Source organism: Mirounga angustirostris, unplaced genomic scaffold (assembly GCF_029215605.1).
Source record: "Mirounga angustirostris isolate CCGP_5_RB_7025 unplaced genomic scaffold, mMirAng1.0.hap1 SCAF_2, whole genome shotgun sequence".
NCBI lineage: Eukaryota > Metazoa > Chordata > Mammalia > Carnivora > Phocidae > Mirounga > Mirounga angustirostris.
Genome location: NW_026991710.1, coordinates 102203666 through 102213931, shown reverse-complemented (window position 1 = coordinate 102213931; position 10266 = coordinate 102203666). Strand labels below are relative to the sequence as shown.

Below are 10266 nucleotides of genomic sequence, written 5' to 3'. Positions count from 1 at the left end.
TATGTTTTACCATCAAGAATATTGTTTTAGTTAAAATGAGACCATTCAAATGAGAATAAACAAATTTAAATAAAAAAGGAGTTTTGATGATGATTTCTAAACTGAATGGGGTTTTACCTGATAAAATCTACAAAGCAGAATATTCTCAAAAAATATCAGCTGCATGTAATCATTAATGCATGCTTTCACACCTTCAAATATGGTAGAATTTTTATAAACTCAATAGATAGCTTTTTAAGACACCTGGGCTCAGGGTGCCTGGGTGCCTTCAGCTCGGGTCATGATCCCAGGGTCCTGGGATCAAGCCCTGCATTGGGCTCCCTCCCTGCTCCGTGGGGAGCCTGCTTCTCCCTCTTCCACTCCACCTGCTTGTGTTCCCTCTCTGGCTGTGTTTCTCTCTATCAAATACAAAACAAAAACAAAAACAAAAAAAAACCTTTTAAAAAAAAAAAAGATACCTGGGCGCTCTGTTTCCAGAAAGGAAACTAGTTTGATTACTCTTTCAACAAACATTTGTTAAATTACAAAGCTAAAGAGGCTCTCTGCCTCTTCTCCATTGCTTTAAAGTTTAAAGCTTAGTCTAATAGAGGAGAAATGAAGTGAACAACAATAAAAAAATCACACGTCAGTATCTTCCTAGTTCTCTACTGCCCTAACACTGGCCTCCACCAACACCACCCATTTTTTGACACCCCTAACACTACCATGACCACCTCCGCCATTACAAAGCAATCTTAAAAAGGTTTGCTATATTTGCCCTACAGGAAAGTCTACAAGAATTGGAGAAATCTTGGGCGCCTGGGTGGCTCAGTTGGTTAAGCGACTGCCTTCGGCTCAGGTCATGATCCTGGAGTCCCTGGATCGAGTCCCACATTGGGCTCCCTGCTCGGCAGGGAGCCTGCTTCTGCCTCTGACCCTCCCCCCTCTCATGTGCTCTCTCTCATTCTCTCTGTCTCAAATAAATAAATAAAATCTTTAAAAAAAAAAAGAATTGGAGAAATCTTGATTCATTCCTTCTCAATGATCTGCAAAATCTACACAATATTGTCCTGACTTGTCACATTAACCAAGTTACCAGTTTCTTCCATAGGTAGCATTTGGTAAAGACAACAAATATGCCTAGAATACCTATGCTCAGGTTCTGCTTTCACTTGCAAGTACACACACACATATGAACACATGGCCTAACAGTAACTAGGAGAAAGGCAGAATTTGTATTTAATTTTATTTTTAGACAGAGATTGCAAGAGGATATACTCATAGCTATGGCTGATTTGACTAATAAAAATGACTGCAATAATTCTGACAGAGCAACAAAAATATCTCATGAGTTTTGTGCACACACATAGATTATGGCCAAGAAAACAGAGTAATAGGATGTTGGAATTGAAGTGTCTCAGAAGTCACTAGTCCAGGGGCACCTGGGTGGCTCAGTTGGTTAAGTATCTGCCTTTGGCTCAGGTCATGAGCCCGGGATCCTGGGATAGAACCCCGTGTTGGGCTCCATGCTCAACAGGGGGCCTGCTTCTCCCTCTCCCTCTGCCTGCCCCACTCCCTGCCCCACTCTTGCTCTCTTTTTCAGATAAATAAATAAAATCTTTTTTAAAAAGTCACTAGTCCAAATCTCTCATTTTACTGATAAGGAAGTTTAGGTCTCTGGCTGTGTCAGGAAAAATTCGGAAGACATTTAAATGGGGAAAAAAATTACTTGCACACCCTTCTAGGTTGTCCAGTTCTACAGGGGTCTGAGACCAGTGTTTGAGCTATTTTATAACTCTGTAAGTCTTAGAAAACTTACAGTAACACAAATTATTCTTGTCCATAGAAATGCAAATGGATATTTTCGTGTAGAATGCAATTGATTGTGGCCCTGTGGATTATTGACCAGTTTTTTAATCTATTTGCAAATTTATTTCAACATTCCTAATAACATGTGTGCACATGCACACACATGTGTGTGCTTTTGAACCAGTTTTTTTTTTTTTTTATCTTACTGGCTCTCTCATTCATTAATGTGTTAAATAAAATCACAACCACCAGTTTAGTTCCCCATTTAGCATATCAAGGAACAGACTTGGCTAAATATGGTTTTATTTTATGGAGTTTTACTTTAGGAGGTCCAGATATCAAAAGGGAGGGGAAAAGCTTGCTTCTTTTGTCCCCAGATGATTGTGGAAAAAGAAAGGAGATAGAGGCAGTGATGGGGAATAGCCAGATGCAGGCCCCAATGTGTTACAGAAGAGAAAAGAAATGAATATCTGGATCTTGTTATAAATGTGATTACCTGAATTCAGCCCAGTTGTACTGAATCACTCTGTGATTTTGAGCCTCATGCGCACTCGGGTTTGAAAATCACCGTTCTAGAGTCACAAAAATACTTCGAGACTATTAAAAAGGAAGGGAAAACATGAGTTAAACGAGGCAAGAAAAGAAAGCTCTACAACACTGATCTAATTCAAATTTTAATAGGGAATGGCCCATAGAAAACTATACCTTGTATAGTTTGGCAGGATTATTTTGTATTTCATCTAAAGCGACTACCAGAGAGTGTTTTCGTATGGTTCTCCAAGCACAGTAAAGACTTTGCCTTCGATGCTATTTTGAACGATAGCTGCCGAATCCCTCCCAAGCAGCTCCTGCTTCAGAGGCAAGAATTAAAGTCAGAATCCTTCTCTAATGGGGATCTGTTCATTTTTACAATCAGCAACAACAACAATATGTTATTTTGTTTGTTTGATGTTTCAGAACTTAAAATGCCAATTCTAAGAGAGAAGATGCCCAAACTTCACCGATTTTGCAGAAGCCAAACAAACTCTTTCATGACAGAACATAGCGTTATCCTTATAGAAAAATGCAAGGTAGCAAACTGTGTGTGGGGCACAGGGCCTCCCCACGGCTTTTGGGGCCAGATAGACTTGAGCTCTGGAGCACCCTAATGTGGTCTTAAAGGTTCTAAAAATATCAGTGTAACTCAATTAATTAGATTAGAGAGGACTTGGACCTCGGCATAATTTAACACTTTCTTGCCTCTCACGTCTGAGTATGTGCATCAAGACTAGTTCAAATATTGGGAAACTAAAATAGATTCTATTAAGTTGTTTAAAAAAACCCCAACAAACCCTTAACTGTTTCATGAGAAGCAAAGAAAAAGAGGCATTCTTAAAGCAAAGTATTGAAATACAGCTTCTGCAAAACTGTCTTTGGGCTTCGTAAGGTTAACCCTGGTGATTGCACTCTATCCCACCTAGCAATAACCTCAGTTCCTACATGTGCCCTGTGCTTGTCACCAAAGGTGCTGTAAAGACAAATAAGCCATGGCCCTCCAGGAATCCTTATATTAGTTTAATAGGAATATTGATAAGTTATGGAACTATTAAAGATACTCTTCTCAGTAACAGCAGATAGTAAAGTTGCAGGAATAAAATATATTGCTGGTCAGGCTAAAGCTACATTTAAAGCTTTATTTGTGGAAGAACTAAGGTCAAGTCTCAATATTGTAATTTAGATATCTCTTAGATGACGTGTCACAAAGTTGATTTATAGCTGTAGCTCATGATCAAGTCATCCAGTGATTCCTCTTGAGTGAACTAAATCTGACTGAAGAATAGACCCTAGACAGTGAGACTGCTTGTAAAAGAAATGAATGAATACTTTCCATTATAAACTTTTGACATTAGTGTTAACAGAATTCAGTAAGTACATGACCTGAAATATCTATAGATGACTTAACCACTTAAGCAACAACTTAATTCAGACTCTGGAAGTATTGCCCACCACCCACCTTTGCTCACAGGATTCAGGTAATATAGATTTGAAAAATCACTCTGAACAAAGTATGGAGCTAAATATTCATTAGACTACATCTCAGGGATATGGAGATCCTAGTTGTTCAAATGGCAACAAAACTAGCAAAGTTGTATTGTTATAGAAAATCTACTGCATTTGTAGCAGGGCCCTCTATTATGTACTAATAACATGGAAATTAACTCTCCTTGTAGTGTGTTAAAAAAAGAAAACACTGGGAATAGAGGATTAAACAAAATTAAAAATATTATTTTGCTGCAGATCTTTTGAGAGTCTTTATATGCCAATATCTCTTAATAGAGCAGGAGATAAGATATGCAGAATTTCCCAGATATATTTGACTATTGTATTAAGATTAAGTTTAACTAGGAGTGACTGAAAAAATCTAAAATATAAGTGTCTTAGTGTCTTAAACGAGACAAAACTTTATTTTTTTCTTAAGTAAAATTCCACAGATACAGAGTCTGGAGCAACTTTGACTCTTTAGGGTATCATGGCTCAATCTTCCATTGTTAAGACCACCTCATGGGTCCATGTGGCTGCTCCAGCTCCAACCAATACATCCACAATCCATCCAGCAGGAAGGAGGAAATGAAAAGAGGAGAATCCCCTAACCTATCAAGGATACTTCCTAGATGTTGTAAAGTGACTTTTGATTATATCCTATTGACAGGAACTTAGTTCTGTGACCTTATCTACTTGAAAAACAGGGTTAAAAATGTAGTCTTTATTCTGTGTAGCCACGTGCCTGGTTAAAAGTTCTATTTTTGTGGGAGAGGAGGAGAGGACCATGAACAATCTTTGCCACAACCATGAAACTATTTTATGGAGCATGTCACAAAATAAAGTTGTGAAAGTGTTGGTTTAAATTAATTACTTTTTTTTTTTTTTTAAATTTTTTTTTTTAAAGATTTTATTTATTTATTCATGAGAGACAGAGAGAGAGAGAGAGAGAGGCAGAGGGAGAAGCAGGCTCCCAAGGAGTAGGGAGCCCGATGCGGGACTCGATCCCAGGACCCTGGGATCATGACCTGAGCCGAAGGCAGACGCTTAACCATCTGAGCCACCCAGGCGCCCCTAAATTAATTACTTTTTAAAAAGATTTTATTTATTTATTTGAGTGAGAGAGTGCAAGAGAGAGAGCACGAGATGGGGAGGGGAGCGGGAGAGGGAGAAGCAGATTCCCTCTTGAGCAGGAAGCCTGAGACTAGACGTGAAGCTCCATCCCAGGATCCTGGGATCATAAGCTGAAGGCAGACGCTTAACTGACTGAGTGACCCAGGCACCCCTATTACTTTTGACAGTATTTTCTCAACTGCTAAGGATCTATGTCCAAGGGAATTCATTGGAAGAGTCTGAGAACTAGGAATGGCAAACTGATTTACTAAGTCATTCAATTCTTACAGGAACCAGAAGCATAAAAGGAAGAATTAATGCTATTTCATTTGAATCTAGCCACTGCAATAATTTATTTGAAAATTTAATGTTTCTTAACTGCCAAGAAGTCATCTCTTTGAGATGTAATTGTCAAAAAAGACAGAAACCTTATTTCCCAGTTTCTGTGGGAAAGTAGGAGTTTACTTGAGTGGGAACCTTGCTCCAAATTACAAAATGACCTCTTGTCATAAAGATATGACAAGTCTGTTTTCCTTTGGATAGAGCCAATTAACTAACATAGATGGTCACCCCAATTACCAGATTTAAATTTAGGGTGAACTCTGTGTGACAAATAGTACTGTCAAGTCTTCTTATTTAAGAACTGATTAGTGTTTATCCTGACAACTTTTATGGAATGAATTGTATCTGCCTGGCTATATAAAAAGATGTGATTTTTTCTGCTTTTGCAATCTTTTAGTGGATTGCTTGAGATGCGCATCACATTCTGGTTTAACGCTCATTCAATATAGAACTTTTTTCCCCCTTCTATTTTTGTGGAGAATTTCTCTTGGTTGGCAGGAGATTTTTTTAAATTTATAGTTCCCCAACATTGTCCTCAAGCTCATTTACACCATATTACTTAGCATATTCTCTATTGCAAGTAACAGACTGCTGTAATTTGACATTGACCTAGAGCCTAACAAGCCCTTTCTTAGTTGGTGTGGCTAAGGCGAACATTCACTTAAAGGAAAAAGATTTTCTTCAAGAGATTTAGTCGACATTCCATGCTTCTAAATTCTTGAGGGTTGAGCTCTGTGTTCACCACAGACTCAGTGAGATTCTTATTATGTCTTTTGTGACGACAAAACCAGCTGCATTGCTGGATACAGGCTGTGGACCACAAAGATAAGAAGCCCCCATTAGCCTTTAGAGTATTTGTTGCCTTGGGGGCCATAACACAATAAACTGGGTGGCTTAAAACAACAAAAGTTATTGCCTCACAGTTGTGGAGTCTAGAAGTCTGAAATCAGTGTCAACAGGCCTGCATTCCCTTTGAAACCTGTAAGGGAATCCTCCTTTGCCTCCTCCTAGCTTCTGGTGGTTTGTAGGCAATCTTTTGTGTTGCAGCTACATAAGTCCAATCTCTGCCTTTGTTGTCACGTGGCATTCTCTCTCAGTCTTCATGGCCATGTTCTCATAAGGACATTAGCCCCTATGGGAGTAGGGTTCCACTCAATTCAAGTATGACCTCATGTAATTAGTTAATAATTACATCTACAACTATCCTATTTCCAAATAAGGTCACATTCTGAGGAATTGAGGGTCAGGACTTTAACATATCTTATTTGGGGGGGGACATAATGCACCCTGCAACACTTAGTAAGAGCCACCAAAACTTAAAGTTACCTTCCCCAACTCTGCCGAATGTCTCAATCTCCGTGTGTTAAGGATGCATGTGATAAAGTGCTCTCTGATATTTTACTCCTAATTTATGTTTCATATAATAAAGGGAAAAACTCTTCCTGTCCAAGTTCTGAAGTAATCAAAAAGTGACATAAAGGAGTTAGTTAGCATTTGGAGGTAAACTTTAAAATTTTTTTACCTGGTAAGTGCTGGGCTAGAGAACATGGCTTCTATTTATGTGCACGTGGGGGCTTCCTAACACTGGAGCCCAGGATTCAATGTACCCATCTGGGGCCAGGGCAGCCAGATCACAGAGACATCACTGATATATAGGGATGCACCTAAGTTTGACCTTAACCCTGGTTATTTTGACAGAAGGTACAAATGACAGATGCCTACTTTCAAATTATGGGCAGTCAAGATTGAACTTGTGGTAAAACTCTTCTTAGCAAATTCTGAAAAGATGGCAGTGGTGGAAGAGGTGTAGCTTTTAGATCTTCCCAAATTCCAGCAAAAAAAAGACAGTGAAATGAAAAAAAAAGTAATGGACAGCATTTACAAGAAAACTAGGTGACAGGGTACTCCAGGAACCCCAAAATGCAAACCAGCAAGAGCCAAAAGACCAAGGCATTATCAGCATCTGTTTAGGAGAAAGCATAGAGAAGCCATGGGATGACTGACAACCTGACAGTAGGAGACCCAAAATGGCCCCTCATGGGGAGGCACAGTGGCCAGTGAGAGCAATAGCAGAAATGAGAGGGCTCTGTCCCTAGATTAGCAGGTGAGGCAAGCGGCCCTGCAGTAAGCCAGCTGATGGCTTAGCAGCATCACCTTCCCACCTTCCAAAGGGCTCATACTCAGGTAAAATAGGAGGGGCTAAATCAAAATTGACTGGGAAGGAACAACATAGATGAAGGAAAGTGGGGTTGACAAATAGAGCAAAAAAACAAAACCAGACACAGCTCAGAAAAATCACCTTAAAAAATTAAAAAGAAAATTCAACACTGCACAGGAACACAGGAGTTGTTAAACAGCCTTCTGATAATCAGAAAAACGAAATTCACATAAAAATAAGTAACAGAAATGTGTCAAGGCCAAAACCCATACAAAGGTATTATGTGTTTTCAATAAAAAGTCCTATTTGAGAATTTTTCACATCTTGTGAGGATGAGTTAAATTACAGTTTTTGCCACCTTAAAATTTTATGAGAAAAGGAAAAAGTGCAAAATCTTGATAAATTACTTTTAATTTTGATATAACAAAGAATGTAAAGAGAAAGGAAAATAGGATATATTGTAAAAAATATTTAAAACATTTTCATTTCACTAATCATCTTTCAATTTGTGACTGCTAAAATTATTATATTAATTTTTAAAATTATTTTCAGATATATTCTTGACACCTACTTTTTTCTCTTACGGCAGTATTTGGGTTTGGCTTTGATTTCAGCCAAATACTGATTTTAATTCCTGGCTTATTAGCATTTGGAAAAAATATGTATCAGTGCATCTCAATCCTGTAAGGTTTTTGGCCTGGATGACAAAAAGAGAACATGGATTCTCAGTGGGTTGCTTACTCCCAAAAGATGAATGAGAGAAAGAGTTGGGCTGTGCATCCTCAACCTCTCTTTCTAGACTCATCGATCAGATTAAGTCCTTATCAATTATTTATTGCTGTTTAAAATCCACCTGAAAACTTAGCGCTTTTAAAACAACAACAATTTTATATGTTCACAATACCATGGGCTGTGCCTGCTTCAGCAACACATAACTAAAATCGGAACAACACGGAGAAGATTAGCAGGGCCGCTGTGCAAGGATGACATACAAATCAGGAAGAAATAGAAAATCTTAATAGACTAATAATAAGTAAGGAGATTGCATTGGTAATCAAAAACCTCCCAACACAGGAAAGCCCAGGAGCAGATAGCTTCACTGATAAGTTCTACCAAATATTAAAAGAATAATTAACAACAATCCTTTTCAAACTCTTCCAAAATAATTGAACGGGAAGGAACACTTTCATTCATCTTCATTTTATGAGGCCAGCATTACCCTAACACCAAAATCCAGATAAGTATACTACAAACAACAACAACAAAAGCAACAGCAACAACAAAACCCTATAGAATGATATTCCTAATGAATATAAATGCAAAAACTCTCAAAAAAATATTAGTGACCTGAATTCAACAACACATTAAGTGTTTTATTCCTGGGATACAAGAATGTTTCAACATACACAAATCAATAAATGTGACACAGTACATTAAATAGGATAAAAGATAAAAGCCATGTGATCATTTCGATAGATGCAGAAAAAGCATTTGACAACATACAACATCTTTTCATGATAAAAACCTTCAACAAATTGGATATAGATGAAACACATCTTAACATCATAAAAGCCATATGTGACAAACACACAGCTAACATTATACTCAATGGTGGAAGATTGAAAGCTTTTTCTCTAAGATCAGGAACAAGACCAGAGTTCCCACTCTTACCACTCCCATTTAAAAATAGTACTGGAAGTCCTTCCTCAAGTAATCAGGCAAGATATAGAAATAAAAGGCATCCAAATAGGAAAGGAAGGAGTAAAGTTTTTATTATTTGCAGATGATATAATCTTATGTGTAGGAAATACTAAAAACTCAACCAAAAACTACCAGAACTAATCAATGAATTCAATCAAGTTTCAGGATATAAAATCAACATACAGAAATCAATTGTGAATTGTGTAGGACTGTTGCATCACAGACCTGTACCTCTGAAACAAATAATACATTATATGTTAAAAAAAAAGAAGGGTGCCTGGGTGGCTCAGTTGGTTAAGCGACTGCCTTCGGCTCAGGTCATGATCTCAGGGTCCTGGGATCGAGTCCCGCATCGGGCTTCCTGCTCCTTGGGAGCCTGCTTCTCCCTCTGCCTCTCTCTCTCTGTCTCTGTCTCTCATGAATAAATAAATAAAATCTTTAAAAAAAAAAAAAAAAGATGGTAGGAAGGGAAAAATGAAGGGGGGGAAATCGGAGGGGGAGACGAACCATGAGAGACTATGGACTCTGAGAAACAAACTGAGGGTTCTAGAGGGGAGGGGGTGGGAGGATGGGTTAGTCTGGTGATGGGTATTAAAGAGGGCATGTATTGAATGGAGCAGTGGGTGTTATATGCATACACAAACAATGAATCATGGAACACTACATCAAAAACTAATGATGTAATGTATGGTGATTAACATAACATAATAAAATAAAATTTAAAAAAGACAAAAAAAGAAATCAATTGTGTTTTTATATGCTAATAACAAAATGTCTGAAAAAGAAATAAAGAAAACTATCCCATTCACAATAGCATCAAAAATAATAAAATACTTAGGAATAAATTTAACCAAGGAAGTGAAAGATTTATACAATGAAAACTACAAAACTTTGATGAAAGAAATTGAAGATGACACACATGGAAAGATCTTGTGTTTATGGATAAGTAGAATTAACATTGTTTTGGTATAACATGGTTTTGGGTAGTATAGACATTTTAATGTCTATACTAATTTTTTATTAGTTTATTTTTTATTTTTTTATTTTTTATTACTTTATTTTTTTATTACTTTAATTTATAGACATAAAATGTCTATACTACCCAAAACCATCTATAGATTCAATGCAATCCCTATCAAAATTCC

The 10266-nt window shown here is 37.5% G+C and overlaps 1 non-coding gene across 1 annotated transcript; it reads left to right on the top strand.

The window, feature by feature from the left end:
- Nucleotides 1-8331: 8331 nt before the first annotated feature.
- LOC123849123 (U6 spliceosomal RNA) lies at nucleotides 8332-8438 on the top strand. Its single transcript, XR_006791961.1, has one exon. It is a non-coding gene; the product is annotated as a U6 spliceosomal RNA (small nuclear RNA).
- Nucleotides 8439-10266: the final 1828 nt, after the last annotated feature.